Raw genomic sequence first — 27,979 nt, 5'->3', positions numbered from 1 at the left:
GACTACAGAGGGGTAACGTTGATGCCAACGCTATACAAAGTGTATGTGGAAGTGTTAACAGAGAGGTTGAAGGAAGAGATGGAGGAAAAAGACATGGTGCCACAGAATCAGACAGGTTTTAGAAAGGGGATGGGAGTAATAGACAATATTTATGTTCTAAATTTTTTGGTGAATAGGCAGCTAAAGCTGCCTATTCACAGAAGGGTGGAATGGTGGTTGCGACGTTTGTGGATCTAAAGGCGGCGTTTGACTCGGTGGACAGGGAGGTGTTAATGGAAGCAATGAATGGGAGAGGGGTTAGGGAAGGATTAAGGAGTAGGATAGAAGAGGTATATAGGGAGACAAGGAGTAGAGTGAAGATAGAAGAGAAAATAGGAGAGAATTTTTGGACGGCAAGAGGAGTGAGGCAGGGATGTCCAATGAGTCCGTATTTGTTCAACCTAGTTCTAGCGGATGTGGAGGAGGTGTTGAGAAGGGGAGGATAGGGTGGTGTGAAACTAGGAGAGGAAAAAATATATTGCTTGGCATATGCGGATGACATGGTGCTGTTGTCAGAAAATGAAGAGGGGATGGCACACATGTTAGGGAAATTAGAGGGGTATATGGATAGGAAAAGGTTAGAGGTGAATGTGGGGAAAACGAAAGTTATGAGGTTTAGGAAAGAAGGAGGGAGGAGGAAGACGGCAAAGTGGAGATGGAAGGGGAAAGAGATAGAGGAGGTGAAGGAATTCACATATTTAGGATATAAAATGCAAAGGAACGGAGGATAGGAGGCGCATGTGAAAGACAGGGTAAGGAAGGCAGGGGCGGTGATAAGACAGGTGTGGGGGATAGGTAAAAGGAGGTTTACGGGAGATTGGAAAAGAAGAATTTGGCTGTGTGAGAGGTTGGTAGGAACGGTAATGGAATTTGGTGCAGAAATATGGGGGTGGAGGGAATGGAAAGAGGTGGAGGCAATGCAGGAAAGATGGATTAGGTGGACGCTAGGGGTGGATTGGTGCACACCGGGGTATATGGTAAGGGAGGAGACTGGGAAGGAGAAGTTTAGGATAGGGACAGGGAAAAGGGCAGTAGGATTTGAAAAGAAACTGGAAGAAGGGAGAGGCGGAGGCTTAGCGAGGAGATGCTTTGAGGAAATGAAGAGGAAGATACGAGAGGGAGGGGAAATGACAGCGTGGGAAGAGGAGAGGAGGAAATTTTTGAGGACAGGGGAAAAGAAATGAAAGAGATGGAGGAGAAAAGAGGAAGGGGAGAAGAAGTATATGATGGGTGGGAGCAGAGGGATAGAGAGATGCAAAAGGAGGAAAGATGGGAAAGGATTAGAGATTCAAGGTACAATAGATGGTATGGGGAGGTGAAGGAGGAGGGAATACCGGCATATCTGGAAAAGGGATGGGGGGAGAGTAGATGGAGGAGGGTGATAAGATTTAGGTTGAATAACGAGATGAGAGGAGCGAGATATTGGGAGTCAGAAGAAAGAAGGAAGTGTAGGCGGTGTGGGGGGGGGGGAGAGGAGACATGGGAGCATGTACTGGGAGAATGCAGAGGAGGAGGAAGAGGGGAATTGGTGGGAAAGAATGGAAGAGATCTTGAGTCAGGAAGGGGAAGGGGAATGGTGGATGAGGGAGATAGAGAGTGAAAGAGAGAAGGAAAAGGGGGAGTATGGAGGAGAGGTGGAAGGAGAGGGTATGGTGAATGAAGGGGGGGGTGTGAAGTGAAGGAGAATATGTGGAGTATGTGGAACCGGAAGTCGAAAAGTTAGGGGTAGATCTCTCTCTCTGAGTTAGGTTAGATAGGGTAGTTTGTAAGGTAGAATGTAAGGCAGTCATAAGCCGAGGATAGTCATAAGTTAGTGTCAAGCAAAGCGAGCGGTTGTTGGACAGACGGTGTCTTCTTTGCGCGGCGAATCACAGCATAGGTGCTATGTTTGATGCAGTATGCTTATGGTTTATTTTTATTTTTATTTTTAGTTTACTTTTTGTTTTATCTTTATTTTCACTGTGGTTTATTAGATTATACTGTATTTATTTTTATTTTTATTTTTATTTTATATTTTCTTGTTATTTTCCTTCCGTTTATTTTGGTTTGTGGATTCTGTATTCTTTTTATGTGAAAGGTTTGTAAGAGGTTCGGGTACGCTCCTCGAAAAAGAGCCTTCAATCCTCAAGGGGACGAATAAAGATATCATCATCATCATCAATAAAAAAGTAAATATTTACAATTATATTAGAAATAGTATATTTCGTTAAAGTTCATTTGTTAATAATTTTTCAATAAATAATGAGCGATGATTGAAACTTTTTGCATATTATTCTTAAGGATATGATAATCAAGTCGGGATAAAGAAGTATAAAAGATAGACGCAACTTCCTATCAATATTATTTGGTGCTCTCTGTTTGAGTCTGTTCAATATTTCCTCTGTAATAATATCGAATTAAAAACTGTAAGAAGTGTGCTATTAGTGGAAACTGCTGATCTGCCAATCAAAAGTAAGTTTTTAAACTTTGTTCAATTTAATGGAGACTATGGTTACACTTCACGTTATTGTAAAGGTCAAAATTTTCACGTTTCAATTATTCCAAGAGGTTCAGTACATATTTATCGTTACGAAAATGAATTAAATTTAAGATCTTCAAATGAATGTATTGAATATGCTAATAGAGCAAGTCCCGATAATCCTGTCTTGGGTATAAAGGAACACACTGCTTTTTCAAATCTTATGTCAGATTTTATCGGAGGAATTGGGATTGATAGAATGCATTGCGTGAATGGCGGTGTCGCGAAAAAGATGTTATTACTAGTTTGATATTAAATTTCGAGCTTTTCCGTTTTTTTTGTATGCTGTCATTGATGTCATTAATAGAAGGCTTATGACAATCAAACTGTCAAAATATATGCATCGTATGCCGCGTTATGTACAAGATTTACTCCACTGGAAAGCATTAGAATTGAAAACATGGCTTTCATTATTCTGTTCCACTTGTCAAGAGAATTTTAAGACAAGATTATTTCAATCATTATCTTCTTCTTGTAGTAGCAATATCCATATTAAATTCCGAACAAATCATTTTCCATGATAAATATTGCTCAAAAATTTTTAAATAAATTTGTGCGTGAATTAGAACATTTATATGAATTGCAATTATGTTCGATTAATATCCCTCAACTACGACACTTACCAAACAACGTTCTAAAAATCGTAGTTTTATGAGCTTTCTCTTGCTTTGAATACGAGAATTTAAATGGTAAACTTTTAAAATTGGTGGAATGGAACGTGGCATATTGATGAAAAAATTACGACAGCTTATGAGTATTAGTTTATAAGAAATGAATAGATTAATAAATGAAATACCAAGAGGTCCCGTTTATACATTTTGCTCAAGTAAAAACCGATAAGTAAAAATAAATATTTCCAAATTGCTACAGTGTTGATGCTTATAAGAAATTACAGAAATTACAAATATTATTATTACTGCAATGTACAATACAAGAATTCCTAAAACGGTCTCATAGTGGTACTACATATATATTTTACATTATTAAAAAATAACTGCTTATATGTGTCGCAAATGTATAAAGCAGATTTACAGACAAAGTTTTCTGTTGTGTAATAAATATATAAATAATGAAGGTCAAATGCAATTCATTGCTTTATTAAAATTATTTATCAGAATTGCAGTGAAGAAAAAGACATTACACAATTGTACAAAAAATTGCGATTGTGTAATTGTTGTTCGTGATGATTATAACACAACCGATATTATTTTTTTTTTACAAAAATATCACAAAACAGATAACTTTATAGCTATTCCTATTGAAACTTTAAAATGTGTATGCGTATATATGAAAAGCAATAGACAAATGTATAGAAATGTCTATTAAAAAAGGACTAGAATAGTATAATTTTTGATGTATATTTATTGTCCATTTCATTATATTATAACATTAATTGCATTAGTTTGAAATAATAAAAATTATTCTCGATTTGTAAATCGAGTATTAATATATTTTTATTAGTGCTGAAAATTTCGATAAAATTTGAAGGTTTAAACGAGATAAAGAAAGAGTTGTAAAAACGAAAATAGGAGAATTAAATTTTAATGAAACGATTATATGTGCAATCTAAAATTACAAGAAAGAATTTTTATTTTTATAGAGAGATAGAAAAGTTAAAGCAAAAACTTATTATTTGAAAATCAAGATGCCTACTTATTTTGAAGATAATATTGTCATTGCGGGCATTTCAAATAATTATACCGATCTCAAGTGGTGTTGTGGCACAACACCAATTGTATTATAAGATGGTTATTTGTAATATCAATTTTTTTCCTAGGCCGTCTGCCTGAATCGTCAAACATTGAAGAATTTAAGGAAAATTTAATAAAAGGAACGGATATGGTCACTAAGGACGAGAGACGTTGGAAACCGAATCTTTACGATTTACCCTCTAGATTTGGCAAACTTAAAAATCTTCAGTTTCGATGCCTCTTTCTTCAAGATACCTCCTAAACAAGCGCATATAATGGATCCGCAGCTTCGCATTATGCTGGAAGTGACATATGAGGCATTAATTAACGCTGGTGTCAATCCCTCCACTCTGAAGAAATCGCATACCGGTGTGTTCATTGGTGTTTACTCTTCGGATGCGAGTGATTTTTGGAAAAGAAAGCCGGACGGTAGGTATATTTTGAAAATTTATGGTGAAAATTTTTATCTGTTAAAAATCACATTATGAAACAATATTGTTAAATAATTAAACCAATTTTTAAAAATTAAATCATACAAATGAAAGGACAAAAGATTATGGAAATTTCTATACAATTATATTATGAAAGATATTCTTATGTAGTTAAATCAGTTTTTAAATATATAATCTTACAAATGTAAGATATATACGAAAAATACATAAAAAATACGTGATAAACTATTTATATAGAAATATTTTTTTACACAATTGGAAAAGTATATATAAGATTTTGAAGTAAATATACAATTAATTAAAACATTATTTTTTTTACAAGTACATATACAGGGTGATTCTAAATAACTTTATGCTTTTGCAAAAACATAATCTTGACCGAATTCTAAGACGATTTTTCCTTTGGCAAAATTTCGTCCGAAGCTTAGTTTTTGAATTATTAAAGGAAGTAGTTAACGTATGACGGGTCGAATACAAGAGGCAGGCAAGGGTGACGCGATTCACCGTCAGACGCGGGTGCTTACGCGGGGCGCCTGCTGCGATCAGCTGGTCGCTATACACATACATACACACATGCGAACACATACATTCTCTCTCTGTCTGTCTGTCTGTCTCTTTCTCTCTCTCTCTCTCTCTCTCTCTCTCTCTCTCTCCCTCTCCCCCCCTCTCTCGCTCATTCGCTCACTCACGTTTTTTTTTTTTTTTTTTACGAGAGAGGGGAAAATGCATTTTATGCATACCCACCGGTCGATCCAATGAGTTATGTGGGACTCGAGTACCAAGTCGAATTACCAACTCGGTACTCCCTACCCACTAAAAACCACTCTTTTCACGAATTTCCTTTGACACACTGTCCTTCTGACTTCCCGAGATCTGTTTTCACATAACGTCAAAAAATAGTTATTATTACCTTGTTCGATGACTTTTGATGTATTGCTGTAATTGCTTGAAGGAGAAATGAATTTTCCGATAGATCGTACGTTCTCAAATTTAACGTAGATATCACGTTGCAAAAGACAAGAAATCCACACTAAATTATTAACTGAAAGTTTTTCTCCTTTCATGAACTGTATTCTTTTATAAACTTTAACGTAATCACATTTATTTACTCACTCGATGAGACGAGAAATTTACTAATGACTCTCACTAATCACTATTAATCACTGTCGAATAATAACTGTTGGCGATTAAAAATCACTCGATGAAAGAAACACGCGCGGACACGTTACTACACGATGCGACGACGCGACAATGCGACGATAATTACTCGGCGACTGCAAGCAGTTTTTTGTCATGGTAGGTTGCGGTAGGTTAAGGTACTACTGGCGCAATCGAACGCGATCATGTGTTCGATTGAAGAATGCGGTAAACATAATAAACATTTAACATATTAATATTATTATTATCATGAATGTGTGTGATATCCATACATCGTACATCTATTTAAAAATTAATTAGATTAAATAAGTGTTTTTAAAATATTTATTACTTTTACTATTATCATATAAAATATTAATATTAAATATTTATTTAAGATAATAGTAAAAGTAATAAATATTTTAAAAACACTTATTTAATCTAATTAATTTTTAAATAGATATCATACGATGTATGGATATCACACACATTCATGATAATAATAATATTAATATGTTAAATGTTTATGTTTACCGCATTCTTCAATCGAACACATGATCGCGTTCGATTGCGCCAGTAGTACCTTAACCTACCGCAACCTACCATGACAAAAAACTGCTTGCAGTCGCCGAGTAATTATCGTCGCATTGTCGCGTCGTCGCGTCGTGTAGTAACGTGTCCGCGCGTGTTTCTTTCATCGAGTGATTTTTAATCGCTAACAGTTATTATTCGACAGTGATTAATAGTGATTAGTGGGAGTCATTAGAAAATTTCTCGTCTCATCGAGTGAGTAAATAAATGTGATTACGTTAAAGTTTATAAAAGAATACAGTTCATGAGAGGAGAAAAACTTTCAGTTAATAATTTAGTGTGGATTTCTTGTCTTTTGCAACGTGATATCTACGTTAAATTTGAGAACGTACGATCTATCGGAAAATTCATTTCTCCTTCAAGCAATTACAGCAATACATCAAAAGTCATCGAACAAGGTAATAATAACTATTTTTCGACGTTATGTGAAAACAGATCTCGGGAAGTCAGAAGGACAGTGTGTCAAAGGAAATTCGTGAAAAGAGAGGGGTTTTTAGTGGGTAGGGAGTACCGAGTTGGTAATTCGACTTGGTACTCGAGTCCCACATAACTCATTGGATCGACCGGTGGGTATGCATAAAATGCATTTTCCCCTCTCTCGTAAAAAAAAAAAAAAAAACGTGAGTGAGCGAATGAGCGAGAGAGGGGGGGAGAGGGAGAGAGAGAGAGAGAGAGAGAAAGAGACAGACAGACAGACAGAGAGAGAATGTATGTGTTCGCATGTGTGTATGTATGTGTATAGCGACCAGCTGATCGCAGCAGGCGCCCCGCGTAAGCACCCGCGTCTGACGGTGAATCGCGTCACCCTTGCCTGCCTCTTGTATTCGACCCGTCATACGTTAACTACTTCCTTTAATAATTCAAAAACTAAGCTTCGGACGAAATTTTGCCAAAGGAAAAATCGTCTTAGAATTCGGTCAAGATTATGTTTTTGCAAAAGCATAAAGTTATTTAGAATCATCCTGTATATGTACTTGTAAAAAAAATAATGTTTTAATTAATTGTATATTTACTTCAAAATCTTATATATACTTTTCCAATTGTGTAAAAAAATATTTCTATATAAACAGTTTATCACGTATTTTTTATGTATTTTTCGTATATATCTTACATTTGTAAAATTATATATTTAAAAACTGATTTAACTACATAAGAATATCTTTCATAATATAATTGTATAGAAATTTCCATAATCTTTTGTCCTTTCATTTGTATGATTTAAGTTTTAAAAATTGGTTTAATTATTTAACAATATTGTTTCATGTGATTTTTAACACATAAAAATTTTCACCATAAATTTTCAAAATATACCTACCGTCCGGCTTTCTTTTCCAAAAATCACTCGCATCCGAAGAGTAAACACCAATGAACACACCGGTATGCGATTTCTTCAGAGTGGAGGGATTGACACCAGCGTTAATTAATGCCTCATATGTCACTTCCAGCATAATGCGAAGCTGCGGATCCATTATATGCGCTTGTTTAGGAGGTATCTTGAAGAAAGAGGCATCGAAACTGAAGATTTTTAAGTTTGCCAAATCTAGAGGGTAAATCGTAAAGATTCGGTTTCCAACGTCTCTCGTCCTTAGTGACCATATCCGTTCCTTTTATTAAATTTTCCTTAAATTCTTCAATGTTTGACGATTCAGGCAGACGGCCTAGGAAAAATATTGATATTACAAATAACCATCTTATAATACAATTGGTGTTGTGCCACAACACCACTTGAGATCGGTATAATTACCTGAAATGCCCGCAATGACAATATTATCTTCAAAATAAGTAGGCATCTTGATTTTCAAATAACAAGTTTTTGCTTTAACTTTTCTATCTCTCTATAAAAATAAAAATTCTTTCTTGTAATTTTAGATTGCACATATAATCGTTTCATTAAAATTTAATTCTCCTATTTTCGTTTTTAAAACTCTTTCTTTATCTCGTTTAAACCTTCAAATTTTATCGAAATTTTCAGCACTAATAAAAATATATTAATACTCGATTTACAAATCGAGAATAATTTTTATTATTTCAAACTAATGCAATTAATGTTATAATATAATGAAATGGACAATAAATATACATCAAAAATTATACTATTCTAGTCCTTTTTTAATAGACATTTCTATACATTTGTTTATCGCTTTTCATATATACGCATACACATTTTAAAGTTTCAATAGGAATAGCTATAAAGTTATCTGTTTTGTGATATTTTTGTAAAAAAAAATTAATATCGGTTGTGTTATAATCATCACGAACAACAAATACACAATCGCAATTTTTTGTACAATCGCGTAATGTCTTTTTCTTCACTGCAATTCTGATAAATAATTTTAATAAAGCAATGAATTGCATTTGACCTTCATTATTTATATATTTATTACACAACAGAAAACTTTGTCTGTAAATCTGCTTTATACATTTGCGACACATATAAGCAGTTATTTTTTAATAATGTAAAATATATATGTAGTACCACCATGAGACCGTTTTAGGAATTCTTGTATTGTACATTGCAGTAATAATAATATTTGTAATCTCTGATTTCTTATAAGCATCAACACTGTAGCAATTTGGAAATATTTATTTTTACTTATCGGTTTTTACTTGAGCAAAATGTATAAACGGGACCTCTTGGTATTTCATTTATTAATCTATTCATTTCTTCTAAACTAGTACTCATAAGCTGTCGTAATTTTTTCATCAATATGCCACGTTCTATTCCACCAATTTTAAAAGTTTTCCATTTAAATTCTCGTATTCAAAGCAAGAGAAAGCTCATAAAACTACGATTTTTAGAACGTTGTTTGGTAAGTGTCGTAGTTGAGGGATATTAATCGAACATAATTGCAATCCATATAAATGTTCTAATTCACGCACAAATTTATTTAAAAAATCTTGAGCAATATTTATCATGGAAAATGATTTGTTCGGAATTTAATATGGATATTGCTACTACAAGAAGAAGATAATGATTGAAATAATCTTGTCTTAAAATTCTCTTGACAAGTGGAACAGAATAATGAAAGCCACGTTTTCAATTCTAATGCTTTCCAGTGGAGTAAATCTTGTACATAACGCGGCATACGATGCATATATTTTGACAGTTTGATTGTCATAAGCCTTCTATTAATGACATCAATGACAGCATACAAAAAAAACGGAGAAGCTCGAAATTTAATATCAAACTAGTAATAACATCTTTTTCGCGACACCGCCATTCACGCAATGCATTCTATCAATCCCAATTCCTCCGATAAAATCTGACATAAGATTTGAAATGGTAGTGTGTTCCTTTATACCCAAGACAGGATTATCGGGACTTGCTCTATTAGCATATTCAATACATTCATTTGAAGATCTTAAATTTAATTCATTTTCGTAACGATAAATATGTACTGAACCTCTTGGAATAATTGAAACGTGAAAATTTTGACCTTTACAATAACGTGAAGTGTAACCATAGTCTCCATTAAATTGAACAAAGTTTAAAAACTTACTTTTGATTGGCAGATCAGCAGTTTCCACTAATAGCACACTTCTTACAGTTTTTAATTCGATATTATTACAGAGGAAATACTGAACAGACTCAAACAGAGAGCACCAAATAATATTTATAGGAAGTTGCGTCTATCTTTTATACTTCTTTATCCCGACTTGATTATCATATCTTTAAGAATAATATGCAAAAAGTTTCAATCATCGCTCATTATTTATTGAAAAATTATTAACAAATGAACTTTAACGAAATATACTATTTCTAATGTAATTGTAAATATTTACTTTTTTATTTTTAATAAGAAATATTTAATAAAATAAAATATTCAAATAAAATAAGAAAAATATTTAAAAGAAATAAGAAAAATATTAAACAACAATAATTTTATATTATTAATATAATGCACTTTTATAAATCACTGACAAGAAAATAATCGCAAGTATCCCACTCCGATTTTGATGAATATGGCTTTTGATGACTACACTTTAGATATGATGTAGGTGTATCTAATAGAGGCGTGCAAATCTGCTCTCACTCCCGCTCGTTCCCGACCATTGAAATATATATTAACTGGAATGAGCGCTGGGCCTGTCGGTGCATGACGAGAGAGAGCATGTCAAGGTATCGCTCTGTCCTTGTTTAATACAGTCTGAGTCAAAATTATTAAAGTCTTTATTAGCTACACTGTAACTTATATATTTCAGTCTTCCCGACAGCGAGACTGGATTCTCGAGACTCAAATTATCGGGAGCGCTGTTATCGAGAATAGAAGCTCGGGAACGAGCGAGTCCCGATAATCTGAGTCTCGAGAATCCAATCTCGCTGTCGGGAACAAGCGGGAGTGAGAGCAGATTTGCACGCCTCTAGTATCTAGCTCAAGGAGATATAAGATAAGAGATACGTATTTTTTTCATACGTGTCATTTATGGCTGAATTTTGCATTAAATGCTTTAAATATGTTTTAAGTTTTGCTATAAAAAAATTTCAGTTTTCAAAATTGGGAAGGAGAATGGATTTTGGAAAATATGACACGAAGAAGGGAAAGGAGATTTTGAAAAATATGATATAAAAAATTTAATTACACTGTTATAAAGTACATTCAAAACTTTTAATAGAAAGTTAGTCACGCAAAAACATCCGTTGGACACATATTATGCTTGTAATGAATAAAATTTTAAATTAATAAAACTCCTATAATTCTTGATTGTGTAGACTTCTGAAGAAAGTTTTGTGTAAGAGAGATAGAGTGAAGACGGGATAAATTTTTAAACGGCGATGTATATAAGAATATGATTTATATGAGAACTTATAATCACTTGTAAAGAAAATTTTTGAGAACTGTACCCTAACTTAACACTAGGCACATTCAATGTGCCAAGTGATTGGTGGAATGAAATAAATTTTCTTGAATATCGATTGGACTTGAAATGTCTGAAATACGCTGAGATGTATATTAAATTGTAGATGTATATTAAATTGTAAAACTAATCAAATAATGTTATATAAACAATAAAAATTAAATATTCGAATATTTATAATAAATGATTTATTAATGCCAAATTTTTTCAATTATTCTCGAGAATATACAATAATAATTGATAATAAATTTCTTGGATCAGTTTCCTCATTGATATAAACATACATATATTCTTGTGCGTATATAGGAGAATATATTTTTCTTGACTAAACTCTATAATATATTATGATATTTATGTAATTTTATTTCTGTCTGACATCTCTTATTTTGAATATTACAGATTTATTATTTATGACTTACTTAAATATTTATAATGTATTAAGCACATGTATAAACAAAATAATAATTCTTTTAACAAAATCATATAATCAATATAGAAGTATAAGTATTTACAATTATTATAAATTACATTAAAATACAATCATTATTATAATTCACATGTTAGAAAAAAGTGCTAAGGAAAAAATATTTTAAAAAATTAAAGTATATATCTCTCTCTGTAGATTTGCGATAATTTTTACACTTCTTTAACTCGTTGAAGAATCGTGAGACACATTGTTTGTCGCTAATAAATCAAATAATTTGCCTAACGTTAAGACATACATTTCTCGGAAAGATAACATGAAATCATATTCTCTTTCAAAAATCTGTCTTATCTCCATATAGCTTAGCGAATCGATACCGAGTTTGTCGAAGCTTTCATTAATATTTTCCGAGATGTTTTCAATACCAAGGATATTGCCAACGATTTGGGCGACATGATCAATTTTGTTGTTGTTATTTGTAGATTTGTGTTTCTCGGCTATTACCGTAGACGATAATACTGGGTATGGTTGTTGAAGAAAAACATCTATGGTCTCAAGACAGCTTGTCACACGTTGCGGTAAAACATATCTTATATCAAAATTTTCATTCTTCACTGTATCTGTAAAAGTCAGAGCATTATGTAGTGATATCGAATGTAAAAAGTGATTACTGTTCGCTTCGATGATCTGATCAAAATATTTTACATATTTAAATATTTAATTCGTGCTTTTATTTTAATAATGTAACGTTGTAAGTCTGCAATTATTTTCTACTAATAGTTCCTCCATAATTGTTAAATTATATATTTCTTGCAATAAAAAGTTGTTAATATTTCTAATAAAAATAAATAATATAATAAATCTTCTTCCAAGAGTCGTACAAATCATTATGTTGACTATGTGAGTACTTTATACCGAGTAAAAAAAATGGAAGTATTTTTTCCGGCAGAATTTCTAAAATCATCAAAACAATAAAATTCGAAAAAGGATCGAAGATCATGAATTTTATAAAAAAAAATAGAGAGATGTCTCACCAACGTATAAACCGACGTCTCCTATACTACCCCACTGAATAGCAAGACCGGGCAAACCAGCAGTATGTCTCTGCTCCATCATTCTCTCTATAGCTGAATTTGCGAGACCATAATTGGATTGACAGGCATTGCCGCGGCCACACGATACGGATGAGAACACGACAAAATGATCCAATGATGGACAGGACTTTCTCGATACTACATCCAGATTCCTCGTACAGTTGATCTTTGGTAAGATTACAGTTTCGAAATCGGCCACTTGCATGTTCTCGAACAGAGCGTCGCGTAGAACGACGGCTAAATTAAATATACCGCCTACCGGAGCCAATTGATTACTCTCGTCGATCAAACATTCGGCACCCGATGATGTCGTAATGTCTGCCGTAGAGATGATAACTTTGATGCCATTATTGCGCCAATGTTGCACGCGTGGCATCTGATAACCAGTGCGTATGCCAGTACGTGACACGAGAACGATGAATTTAGCGCCGCGGATGATCATCCAATTGGCCAATTCCAAACCGAATCCACCGAGACCACCGATCAACACATACGACTTGTCTGGATACATGTAAGTACGTGGTATGGCCGCTATCGTTCTTAGCATCGGCAACATGCATTTCTGCGGCTCTTCGTCTCGAATATTCAACAATACCTTGCCAATATGCTTGCCTGTCGTTATAAATCTGAATCCTTGCTGGAGGCTTTGCTTCGAAAATACAGTAGTCGGTAATGGACGAACTACACCATTCTCGATTCCCTCCGAGATTAGTCTAATCGTTTTTCGCTTATCCTCGATATTTTGGAACAACAATTCTAAAAGTATACCATGATAAGAAGTATTCTTTAAAAACATAGACATATCTACGGGATTGCCATTCAACATGTCGTGCTTCCCAATATCGAGGAAGCGACCGTCCTTCGCGAGGCATCGTACGCTGGCATGCAGTCTCTCTTCTGACAACGAATTCAATACTACATCGACCCCACGTCCTCGGGTTTCGTCCAAGATCAGCTGTTCAAAACTCGTATCTCGGGAATTGCCAATGTGCTTGTCGGTCAATTGCGAAAAGATCTTCTTGAGATACAATCGCTTTTTTTCTGTGCTGACAGTGGTGAAGACGGTGCAGCCAGCATGCAGAGCGATGATGATCGCCGCTAGGCCGACGGCACCCGCACCAGAGTGAATCAGTACGCTTTCGCCCGCTATCAATCGACCTCGTACAAACAGAGCATAGTAACTGGTCACATAAGCGACCGGTATTGTCGCCGCCTGCTCCAATGTCCATTCCTCAGGTACTTTCCAAAGAAAATCGCAATCCGGCAACACGATGGTCGCCAAACCACTAGATTTGGTTAAACCCATTACTCTACAGCCGTTTGCGTCTCTCCCGGAGAACTCTAATCCTAATACATAGTCTTCTGTAGCAAGCCCTAACGATGAAAGAGTATCTGCTGATAGTTTACCAGTCGCCAGCAAAATATCCCTGTTAGTATAAAATTTATTAACAAGTATTTATCAACGTGGTAACATATTATTCTTATAATTTCAGAGGGAATTTCGGAGAGAGCAAGACATGACGCTTGAAACTTGCCTGAAATTTAATGATGCATAGTACACACTGCAGAGTGTATTTCGATATTTGGTCTGACAATACGTTAACGGACTTTGAATCCATTCCAAACTATTTAAATTTCCCGTCGTCAATGTATCCACATAAGCGTGCTCTAATTCCACGTAGTTATGTTGATCTAATTGCAAATGCCGATAACTACCCCATTGACCTCCTTTCAATACATTAGCTATTAGTCCTTTTTCCAATTGCTCCACGTAGAATTGCGAGAATAAATCAAATTTGGGAGCATTACTGTCCTGGATGAAAACATAACGCACGTTTGCGATCTCGCGCCGCATGCAGGTTATGAATCCGACAAGACCTGAAAATGAAAAATAACAAAATCCAATAATTCATTGATAAACACTGGGATAAAGCTCCGAAAGATGATTATTTTTATAATTTTAAGTAAATACTTTTAAACATGAATTATTTTTATTTCAAAAATTATTATATATAAACATGTATAAATACCAAGTAATTCTTCGCCTTGAGATACAAAATATATATTTTGATTTTCACTATCAAATTTTCTCAATGCCGCTTTCGCATTTGTCAACCATGAGAAATCTTTTCCCGTGATCTGTATTAAGATTGGTTCTTTTCTCACTTTACGCTTTCTCAATAAGAAGTAACTCTTTCCCGAGGAGTCGATTTGTTTACCAATCAACATCAAATTCGCCTCCTTTAGTGCAATCTTTAAGTCTCTAGAGGAGAATGTACCAGTCTCCTCTAGAAGAATAAAGCAATTAGAACTTAAGGTAGCCGCTACATTTTTCAGAACGATGCAAGGTCGGCCAGAGAGGACTTCCGCTGCTATGATGAGGTGCATATTCTGAACTGGGAATGTACCGCTTGCATCCCATTTCATTATATTAAGATCAATGTCCATTTGATTGAAATCTGTCGCATAATCGCATGTGGAACTAACGGCTACTTGTAAATCAATCTAAAACAACAGCACGGATATGTTCATACGTATTTAGAATGCTACATGTACATGTAAAAAACGATTTCTACATATAAGATGGACTTATGAAAATTGCATATGTATTAAAGAAAATGTGTATCTCTTATAATATAAATCGCACGAAATTACACTATTTATCTAAGATGTCTATTCAGTTTCTAAAGTCGACGATAGTTATTAAAATTTTGTAGCGAGTACTTACCGTAACTACGGGTTCGCCACAAAGAATATCGAGTACAAGCGGCGCCAAGAGGCTCTCCGCGGCTCGATTATCCGCAACTTCCACGGCCTTGATTCTCGATGTCGTTACATTTTCACACACAATTTGTAACAGTACAGTGAGTGCGTGAATCTTTTCTCTCTTTGAATCTTTCAAGACCAAGCTGCGCGAGTTTTCATATGGCACGAAAACGTAACGTTCGTATTTGGGTTTAGCTGTCTTCTGCTGTCGCTGAGATGTGGTGTATTTCGTACCTCTTATTTCGATACCGCCCGATTTGATGAAATTGACATATTTATAATAATATATTGGCAATCCGCCGTTCTTTGGTAACTCATTGACCATTCGTTTATGAAGAACGGGATCAATCAGAACGTAAGGAATTTTCGAGCTATACGATAATCTCCGATTGTTGGACAATAATTTAAATTGAAACATACTATCGATATACGTAATCCATTCATTAAACCAATATATTTCGCCAACGTTGAAAGAATTGTCACAGCATTTTAATCCCTTGAAAGTACCATTGTATTCGTATCCACGTAATCTCAATTCCTTATAAATATCCTCCGTATTCAATAGAAGCTCGGTGGGCGGCATCGGAAACGGTGGTAGGTTTAGCTGATTTTTCTCGATAGTTTCAGCAGGGCGGATATTCCCGCTGATTACAATCGTATTCGCTTCGAGAATCACAAAATCTCCCGTTTCCTCGAGAAGTTTTATCAAAAACTTGATTGTTTTATTCTCTAGTAAGAAGGTAATGCGCTGAAACCATATGTTCTCAAAAACTACTGGTAGTCGCTCGAAATCGGTATCGCGTAGCTTTGCAAAGAATTGCCAAACCATCAACATATAACAGCCGCCTGGGTACACAATTCGCCCATCAATTTTATGTCCCGGTATGCGTCTGTTTTTCTAGACAAATTTACCTCTATGACATGCTCTCCAGACGATTCTTTCGACTTTTGCTTGAAATCTGGCACCTGCCATGTAGCAGAGTGGTCCCACTTGACCAAAGATCCGATCATCGGTGTTCCGCGACTAACGGGAAAACTGACTGACGGATACAGTTTAGAAATGTCGGGTTGCACGCCGGCTATGTACATCTTTCCCACATTAGATAGTAAAAAGATCAAATTATTAGAATGATTCAGCTTTTGGAGACCGATATTAGTCACCGTGGATGGTAGCGATTTACGCAGGATTGTCTGTAGCAAACAATGTGGCGCGATTTCGATGGTTATCGCATTCTTTGGGATATGCGCGATCGCCTCCTGAAAAAGCACAGGTGACAGCATATTGTTCACGTGATACTCCGTTGAACATAATTGTGCGATTGGGCTATCCCATGCGGCCTCGGGTACCGAACTAGAAATCCATCTGGTAGATCTTTGCTTTGGCTTTGGCACAATCATATCGAGAGAAGCGCAAAATTTGGATTTAACTGGAATAATATATTTGCTGTGATAAGCAACGCCACAGCAATTGATCATTTTGGCAAAGATATTTTTGCTCTTCAACTCTTTTACGAACTTTTTCACAGACACGGGTGAGCCAGAAATAGTAACCAAATCGACGGAATTATGACAGGCTGGAGCGATATCGGTCAAACACATCTTCTTGACTTCCTCCCAATTCAAGTTTACCACCGCCATAGCGCCTGGTTCCAAATCGGATTCTATGATCGACTTGCCTCTATAATAGGCTGCCAAAATCGTTTGCTCTAGGGTAAACGCGCCATCGGCATACGAGCAACTTATTTCACCAAGGGAGTGTCCAATTATACCGTCTGGTTGCACATCCATAAATATTAACATATCGACGAGAGCGATTTGAATGGCCACGATTGACACGGTAGCAACCAGTACGTTCTCGTATGTTTCATCGCTACCGTTAATGATGATATTCATTAGATCAACATCGTGCTCCTTTAATACATCCGCGCATCGTTGTAGACTTCGCTGACACGTTTCGATATGAAGCAATTCGTGTCCCATACCCGGCCACTGAGTATTGATACCGGAAAATATAAACCAAACGGGACGTTTCTCGTCAAAATTCGCCTCGACAATCTCGCGCGTACTATCATAAGCGAGTATTTCATAGCCACGAATGTTGTGATTCGATAAGTTATTACTGTGCACGGAGTACAGTAGAGATAAAAACTCATTGTCTCGTCGATGCTCGTTTGCTTTATTCAGTAATATCTGTACAGCTTCTTTTGTACGGCCCGATACGGCGACCAGCTTCGGCAATAGCTGCTCGACGGTATCCAATGACATCTTTATCTTCGAATTGCTGCGCAGAATGACGTGCGAATTCGTACCTCCAATGCCAAATGAATTAATACCCACAAGACCGCCGTTCCATGGCGTAGCTTTGTCGATTACGCGAATACGTCCCTCGGTCAACGCGGGAATATTTGGATTTGGAATGGCAAAGTGCAGATTCGCCGGAATCACACCGGTTTCCATCGCAATCAGCACCTTGGCGATTGAGCACAATCCACTGGTAGCTTCTGCGTGTCCCATATTTGATTTAACCGAGCCGATTAACAGCGGTGTCTTTCTGTCTTTGCAAAACAACTTATCGATGGCAACGAGCTCCTCCGGATCACCCGCTCTAGTACCGGTACCATGCGCCTCCACGTAAACTACGTTTTTGGGATCGATATTTACCTCATTGTACATTTTCTGCAACATCAAATACTGCATGTCACCACTCGGGTGCATGATACCTTCGGGCTTGTAGCCGTCCGTGTTTATCGCCGTGTTGACTACTGTGGCATACACTCTGCGTGCGTCTGTCATTTTCTGCAGATATATTGCGACCACCGCTTCGGCTCTCACGTAACCGTCAGCTGAGGTGTCGAATGATTTACATTTGCCATCTGTGGACAGAAGATTCATACGATGATGATGAAGGCTATAAATCGGATCGAGCACGAGATTCAATCCGCCGACGATCGCTGCGTCGCATTCTCCAGTGCGTATCGCCACGATTGCCTGATGCATAGCTGTCAAGGACGAAGAACAAAGTGTATCCACCGAATAGCTGTGTCCAATTAAATCGAAAGCGTAAGAGATTCTGGTGGCTATCATTCCTTGTCTACTTCGAACCCATTCATGTCCTGCAAGTAGACGATAAATTTTTGTAGCTTATTCAAAAGATATTTTATTCGACTGATGTTTATAGTATTCTTGTAGCAAAAACTGGAATTTTGCTAAATGTGTATGCATTATAATGTAATATGTATTATATGTGTACATGAAAATTATAATGTAATATTATATAATTATATAATTTTATATTATATAATATTATATATTTATTATACAAGATAGACCGCCTTATATACCTTATTGTACAAGAGAACGCCTTATATACCTTATTGTACAAGAGAGAACGCCTTATATACCTCAATTGTCAAGGTATAGTATTATTAAAGATAACAATTTAACTGATTGAGTTTTCTTATTATGTTTATTTTAAATTAATTAAATTAATAAAATTTACTAATCATAAAAAGGAAGGGTGTCTAGACACAAGGTCATTTACTGCAATAATATGTAATAATTAATAAAATTTTACATGTGTTAAAAAAACATAATAGAATTAACCAAACGTTTCGACCTTTTCTGTATCCTTCTCATTGGTGATGAAAGGATATTAAATTAAAATAAAAAAAATCAACAAAAATAAACGAGAAGATATGTAAATCATTGGTTGGTATAAGTAAATTTCACTTTAAAGGTCATAATATAGATAATAAAGAACACGAACATGATTTAAAATCGTCCAGGCTCTTTTTTCCTTTTTATGATTAGTTATTATTTATAACTTATTATTAGTTATTATTTATATTTATTATTTACATTAATAAAAAAAATTTTTTTTTCTATTGCTCTCAAATTACTATGCTTTAGCTCTTGTCAATTTTAACACTTATATTAATTTTATTAAATAATTTTATTAAATAAATAATTTGATATAAATACAAATATCATGTATAACATATTCTAAATCTTACTTTTAAACTTATATATGTACTTGTAAAAAAAATAATGTTTTAATTAATTGTATATTTATTTCAAAATCTTATATATACTTTTCCAATTGTGTAAAAAAATATTTCTATATAAACAATTTATCACGTATTTTTTATGTATTTTTCGTATATATCTTACATTTGTAAGATTATATATTTAAAAACTGATTTAACTACATAAGAATATCTTTCATAATATAATTGTATAAAAATTTCCATAATCTTTTGTCCTTTCATTTATATGATTTAATTCTTAAAAATTGGTTTAATTATTTAACAATATTGTTTCATAATGTGATTTTTAACAGACAAAAATTTTCACCATATATTTTCAAAATATACCTACCGTCCGGCTTTCTTTTCCAAAAATCACTCGCATCCGAAGAGTAAACACCAATGAACACACCGGTATGCGATTTCTTCAGAGTGGAGGGATTGACACCAGCGTTAATTAATGCCTCATATGTCACTTCCAGCATAATGCGAAGCTGCGGATCCATTATATGCGCTTGTTTAGGAGGTATCTTGAAGAAAGAGGCATCGAAACTATGAAGATTTTTAAGTTTGCCAAATCTAGAGGGTAAATCGTAAAGATTCGGTTTCCAACGTCTCTCGTCCTTAGTGACCATATCCGTTCCTTTTATTAAATTTTCCTTAAATTCTTCAATGTTTGACGATTCAGGCAGACGGCCTAGGAAAAATATTGATATTACAAGTAACCATCTTATAATAAAATTGGTGTTGTATCATAACCATTTGAGATAATATAATTACCCGAAATGCCCGCAATGACAATATCACCTTCAAAATAAGTAAGCATCTTGATTTTCGAATAATAAGATTTTGCTCTGACTAAACTAACTTTTCTATCTCTCTGTAAAAATAAAAATTCTTTCTTCTAATTTTAGATTACACATATAATCGTTTTAATGGAATTGAATCATGTTCATTGTATAGCTTTATTTTTATTTAAGTTTCTGTCATAATATTTTAATATATAAAAAGACAAATACACAATGAATAATTATATTATATTTAAAAAAGAAAATTAATTGACCTCTTTTATTAAATTTATACTAATTTTTCTGGAATATGAGAAGAACTTACTTTTCAAAACGGATTGATTTAAACAGGAAAAAATCTGTGTCTGCTACACTATTCCTGTTTATAATTCTTTGATTCACTAATTTTTTACAAGGATCTATTTATCCAGGGAAATAACGCATTACTTGTAACGCCGTTATAGTTACTTTTTTTGGTAACAGACTGGTAATGGCGTTATATTTTTTTTTCTGTAACTGTAATGATAACGTAATTACATTTTTTTAGTAACGATAACGAATTTAACAGTTACTTTTTTCGTTACTTTTCATATTTTGAAAATACTTATGACATCGTATTTCCGTCATATTCAATCTTTAGTCATCGACCGACATTCATATACATAATGAATTCGGATAATACCTCTGATACCGGCTGAAATTTATTGCTCTGAGAGCGATTAATGACATCATTGGTCAATCACAGTTATTCCATTCTTCTGGAGTGGATGTGATTGGCCAGCTTTTAAGTTTGACGTAATATCGCGCGAGAGCACAAAAAGAATGTAAATTTAGGTGTACTTATAAATTTAATGGAAATTAAAATTTTTTCATTTACATGTGAAGTTACGTGTTAAGCACTTTAAAATCTATACCTCTTTAAATTTTTTACGGTTTTGTAAATTTAAAATAAAAACTTTATTGCTTCTATTAATATTTTAATAAAAAATATTGCCAAAGTAAATTTTTTATTTAGTTTTATCTTGTTTTAGCATTAAATGTAACGAGAAAAGTAATGAATCGTTACTTTTGAAGTAATGGTAACGGTAACTAATAACTTTTAAAAACAAGTAACTAATAATGGTAATGAGTTACTTTTTTACCCGGTAACGAGTAACGGTAACTAGTTATTTTTAAAAAGTAACTTTTCCATCCCTGTATTTATCGAATGGCGATCAAGCTTTTTGCTGGTAATAATCTCTAATTTGGTTATATTAATTCTAAATTTAAGCGGACAAAAAAAAGCGTTACTAGTTTATTTACTAAACTCTTATACGATCGCAAAATTTGTATATATGAAGACTTTTATAGAACAAATATTGAACAGAATCATATATAGAGCATCAAATGATTTTGATACGAGAAGTTGCGTCCCTCTTTTATACTTCTTTCGTTATTCCCACTTGATGTCCTCGAGTGTAAACATGTAAAAAGTTTCAGTCGTCGTTTATTGTTTATTAAAAACTTATTTAAAAAGAACTTAAATGAAATATACTATTTCTAATATAACTGTAAATATTTTTTTTATTTTTAATAAGAAATATTTAATAAAATATTCAAGTGAAATAAGAAAAATATTAAAAAACAACAGATTTTATATTGTATCCAGCAAACACCAAGTATAACTGTTAGTTATATAATTTCCCACTCAACAATTACTGTTATATAACACATAAAAGTTATATAATATGTAACAGTTATATTGTTGAATGGAAAATTATAACTAATTATTATGTAATTGTTACTTGGTGTTTGCAGGGATTAATATCATGCAGATTATTAATATTACTGACAAAAAAAGGACCGAAAGAGTTCCCCTCCGATTTTAATGAGCTATGGATATATTGTCCAGATTAATATAAGAGACACGTATGTTTGAAAAAATCGCTTTTTATATTTCTGTGCGAATACCATTGAAACGATACAAAAAAGGTACAAAAAAATTTCGAATAAAAGTTTTATGGTTTTGAATGTACTTTATAATCATATTTTTCGATAATATCATATTTTTGGAAAGAGACACTTAAATTTAAAAAAGAGCGTAAGTATTTAAAAGCATGAACGATAATAAAAATTTTAAAATTAATACGTAATATATGCATACTTATTTTTATTCTGTCGTAGTAGAACGAAACCGCTGATGTACTATATTGTACTAAACTGCTAGTTTGATCCAACGATAGATGCTTTTATAATAATGCGTATGTATTCCCTTGGACGATTTGTAAAATTATCTTATATTAATATCATGCCTTTGCTGCATATGTGCATCTATTTTTGTTTATTGCTATAAATAAATTATCGCCTATTAATATTTAATTTTATAATTTGTATTTTTCGTATCTGTACACTTCCATAAATTTCCTTTGCTATGAGGTCTGTATTGGATTAGCTCTGAAATTTTTCGAATTGGTACCAGATTTCTAATAACTTATGAAATATATGTTTCTTTTCGTATTTATACATATTTTGATGGTTTTAATTTTGACTACCATATTGAATCCATCATTTTGAATTTTTGAAACTTGTCTTCAGATTTGTAATCAGCGACCCGAAAAACATAAAAAGTGCAATTCACAGATATCCACTAAGTAAAAAGAATTGCGCCAATCAAAGGGGTAAATTAATTATTGCCATGATATACAGGGTGTTCAAAAAGTCCCGGACCGGTTGAATATTTCATAAACTATGCACTTTAGAAAGAAATGTTTCAGACAAAAGTTGTATGGCTTGAAGGGGGCCATAAGATGGCGTCATTGGTTTAACCTTGAAAAGTCGTTTGAAGGTCACGTGAAAGTCACCTTCAATTTCTTAAATGGAACCCCCTATTTTTTGTTACTTATTCTTGTAGCTTATCTCGAGAGCTTTCCAAAACACTATAACAAAGTATTTCTTCATTGAGTACTTTTCGAGTTATGAGGCTTGAAATAATTTCTTAATTTTACATAAACCATAAAATATCTAGTAAAATATTCATTTTTCGATTATCTTACCTAAATACCTAAATATCTTACCTAAATATCTTACCTAAAATATGTAATTTGCAATTAACAATTACATATTTTTTCTTAAAAATAACTATGTATTTTCTTTACACCAATTGATTCCTCTCATTATTTTGTACATAAAAGTATTAAGGTAAGATAATCGAAAAATGAATATTTTACTAGATATTTTATGGTTTATGTAAAATTAAGAAATTATTTCAAGCCTCATAACTCGAAAAGTACTCAATGAAGAAATACTTTATTATAGTGTTTTGGAAAGCTCTCGAGATAAGCTACAAGAATAAGAAACAAAAAATAGGGGGTTCCATTTAAGAAATTGAAGGTGATCTTCAAACGACTTTTCAAGGTCAAACCAATGACGCCATCTTATGGCCCCCTTCAAGCCATACAACTTTTGTCTGAAACATTTCTTTCTAAAGTGCATAGTTTATGAAATATTCAACCGGTCCGGGACTTTTTGAACACCCCGTATAATAATATAATTGTTATAATATATAAATATGTAATATGACAAAATTATAGTATATAAAATATTTATTGATAACACAAGCCTGCGAAGGTCAGTTATAAAAAGCAGAGCAAATGAATGTATTTGATTTTTTGACGCTGAAAACGAATATGACTATAGAATAATTTCTTTAGCACGTTTTTAGATTTTAAGTAATTTGTAATTAAATAGTCCAAAAATGGCTATTTTGGCCAATTTCATGAATTTATTATGAGAGAACTTGTAATTAATTGGCCTTTGTATTTAATAATAAATTTCTAAGATCAGTTTCCTACTTGATATAATATACACACATATATATATATATATATATATATATATATATATATATATATATATATTCTTGCGTATATAGGAAAATATATTTTTCTTCATTAAACTATATATAAAATAGTTTACTCAAGCAAGTTTTCTTTGGTTATACACTACTCAAAAGAATTTAGGGAACACTTTTCATACCCTAAAAATTGGGCTATTTTCAAACCGCTGAAACTCGTCGAAAAATCATCGTAGAAAAAAAATTAAAAAAGCATTGTGAAGCATGAAGTTTCAACTTTAACGCGCTATCGGTGGTTTTTTAAAAATCTTTTATCTTCCTTATTCTGCGCTTTAAAAAGGAACACACTGTTTAGTTCCTTAAAATTATGTATTTTTAACACGCTGCAACTTGATGAAAGAAATTTTTTTCGAGAAATTAAACTCAAGCTCTATAAATTACAACATTTTCTCTGTAAAATGCTTTTTTAAAAATCTTTCTACGATTTTTTTTGACCGAGTAATGCGATTTGAAAATAAACCAGTATTTTTTAGATATGATATCGATACTCGGTGAAAAATCATCGTAGATGAAAAATAAAAGAAGCATTTTGAAGCTTGAAACTTCAACTTTAACGCGCTATCGTTAGATTTTTTAAATTTTTTATCTTCTTTTTTCTGCGCTTTAGAAAAGAACATTGTGTTCTTCCTTAAAATTACGTTTCTTTGACATTCTGCAGTTTGATAAAAAAATTTTTCTCAAAAAATTCAACTCAAGATCCATAAACTACAACATTTTACCTACAAAACGCTTTCCTAAAAACTTTCCTACGATTTTTTTTGACCGAGCTACATAACTTCAAAACCAATATGTAAAATGATGTATACCGCCGGCATTAGCGTTATCTAATGTGCACCACATGGAGGTTGCCGATCGGATTTTGCACATCATGTGTAGTGTGTGTGTGTGTGTGTGTGTATGTGTGTGTGTGTGTGTTACATAGCAGAGATAAGGACCCCGCAGTTCGTCACTGTGTGTGCCAGCGCGCGCACGCGTGCTGGCACACACACACACACACACACAGAAAGAGAGAGAGAGCAGAGAGGGTTTGAAGTTATTAAATACTGCAGGAGTGACGAACTGCGGGGTCCTTATCTCTGCTATGTAACACACACATACACACACACACACACCCTCACACACTACACATGATGTGCAAAATCCGATCGGCAACCTCCATGTGGTGCACATTGGATAACGCTAATGCCGGCGGTATACATCATTTTACATATTAGTTTCGAAGTTATGTAGCTCGGTCAAAAAAAATCGTAGGAAAGTTTTTAAAAAAGCGTTTTGTAGGTAAAATGTTGTAGTTTATGGATCTTGAGTTGAATTTTTTGAGAAAAATTTTTTTATCAAACTGCAGAATGTCAAAGAAACGTAATTTTAAGGAAGAACACAATGTTCTTTTCTAAAGCGCAGAAAAAAGAAGATAAAAAATTTAAAAAATCTAACGATAGCGCGTTAAAGTTGAAGTTTCAAGCTTCAAAATGCTTTTTTTATTTTTCATCTACGATGATTTTTCACCGAGTATCGATATCATTTTAGTCATGAGAATTATATAAAGCTTGCAAAAGACGACAGATAAAATTAAAAATATCACTTCGATTTAATTTCTGATACAGTTTCAATAGAGGAACTTCAGATATTAAATCGATTTTATAAGTCGGACAAGTAAATGTCCGGCCAATAAACGAAAATGATTCGTTCATTATCTATTTAAGATGCATGTTCAATACGCCTAAATATAAATAAAATTTTTAACTTTATAGTCCTTGATTAAAAAAATTTATCTTATGAACATTTTATTTTTTTTAAATATTTTATTTTATTTTTCTAACTTTAATTTTTCTATTTTTCTCTAATAATAATCATTTAATTTTAATTCCAAAGTTAGATATAAACTGATAAGGTTATTTAGAATAAGAAAAAATATATAATGTGTATTTCTTTGTAAAAAATATAAATATATTTTTATAAATTTCAAACAAGCACTTTATTGTAATGTACCATTAATTTGAAACCTATACATTTTAAATATATTAAATTAATGCATTTAAATATAATTAATTAACACGTTTTAATGTATTAAATTAAAATATATCAAGTGCATATAAGTTAAGCAGCAGGAAACGTAAAAAGAGCTTCAACTAATTTACACATTTATACGTGTAAATATAACATATTAAGATTTGCAGTGTACTTACCTTATCGAAAAGTATGGGTATTTGTTGTTACATTTGCTACGACTCGCGATTACAGAAGAGTGAAACACGCAATATATATGTGCGATACACTTAAAATATTCAAAACGTTTCATAAAAACTGGAACTAAACGAACAAAAAAAATTGTTTTTGATGACATCAAAAGGATATATACAGGGTGACCCATTTTAACTTAGGCAGCCAAATAACTCGAAAAATAAGCACACTACGAAAAAATGTTTAGAATCAAAATTTTGTCATTTCGAGGGGGACGTACAATGACGTTAAAATGAGCCCCCCCACCCCTCCCCCTGGGCGGTGAGGGGGGGGCAAGTTTGAAATCTTAAATGGGAACCCCCATTTTTTATTGCATATTCGGAATCTTTGGCTAAAAACACATACAATTTGTCTGAAACATTTTTCTCGATTCATGATAGATGGCGCTGTAATCGACGAAATTCAATTTCTTCGATTTCTCTTACTGAGAACCCATGCTTACGATTCTGCAATAAATTAACAATAAAAATACCACGTTTTCATTGTTAATACTCGAAATTAGTCTTAAAACAAACTTCTCATTATTTTTTATTACTCATTAATTACTTCTCAAGAAACTGCTTTTAGCGTAACCTGCCCTTTAGGCAACTTGAATGGTCCAAAGTACCGAGACATTTTGGACTTTCCATCTGATGGAGTTCCTCTAAGTATCCCTCCAAAATTTTGTCCATTTAGTGCCAAAGTCACAAGTGTTTATGTATTTTTTTAACATTTGTACTCTGATAAAATTCTGGTAAAATGGCAAATTATACGCCTACAGAAGTAGTCGATATTCTTATAACCTTTGGCGAATGTGGTAGAAATTACAGACTTACTGCCCGTACTTATGCGGAGCGATTCCCAAATCGCCGCCATCCTACTGATCAACAAATTATAAACATTGAAAGGAGATCTCGTAATAATCCACTTCATCGCGAAAGGCGAAGGAATAGACTTCATAATAATAATGACCCTAGATTGCTCGCAGTTTTGGCTATGGTTCATCAAAATCCCCATATTAGTACCCGTCAAATAGAACGAGAACTGGGAATCCCTCAAACTACGGCACATAGATTGTTACGATCAGTCAATTACCATCCGTATCATATTACTCTGGTACAGGAATTAAGTGAGGCCGACTACGTACTCAGAGTACAATTTTGTAGATGGGCTCTTGAGATGTTAGATCAGAATCCAGATTTTTTTAGTAATGTTTGTTTCAGTGATGAAGCAACATTCATCAGCAATGGTAGTCTCAATAGGCATAATTGCCACTATTGGTCACCAGAAAATCCACATTGGTATCGTGAGGTGCTTAATCAACATCGTTGGAGTTTATATGTATGGGTAGGCATTTGCAATGGCCAAGTCATTGGACCTCATTTTTTTGAACGTCCAATTAATAGTCCAATGTATTTAGAATTCCTCGAAAATGATTTGCCAGCATACCTAGAGAATGTTCCCCTTGCAGTTAGACTAAATTTA

General features: G+C 33.5%; 1 pseudogene across 1 annotated transcript; it reads right to left on the bottom strand.

The window, feature by feature from the left end:
• Positions 1-11,849: 11,849 nt before the first annotated feature.
• LOC145965248 (fatty acid synthase-like) lies at positions 11,850-26,498 on the bottom strand (annotated as a pseudogene). The gene is made up of 10 exons (XR_014436655.1): positions 26,461-26,498; positions 22,526-22,708; positions 20,708-20,898; positions 20,375-20,474; positions 19,947-20,291; positions 15,532-18,682; positions 14,834-15,308; positions 14,339-14,681; positions 12,744-14,230; positions 11,850-12,329 (listed from the first exon to the last, which is right to left on the bottom strand). The product of XR_014436655.1 is annotated as a fatty acid synthase-like (transcript).
• Between the last annotated feature and the right edge of the window lie 1,481 nt (positions 26,499-27,979).

Source organism: Camponotus vicinus, unplaced genomic scaffold, assembly GCF_025532165.1.
Source record: "Camponotus vicinus isolate PSW18456_S1 unplaced genomic scaffold, iyCamVici1.0 SCAF_14, whole genome shotgun sequence".
NCBI lineage: Eukaryota > Metazoa > Arthropoda > Insecta > Hymenoptera > Formicidae > Camponotus > Camponotus vicinus.
This window is presented reverse-complemented; position numbering and strand designations above follow the sequence as displayed.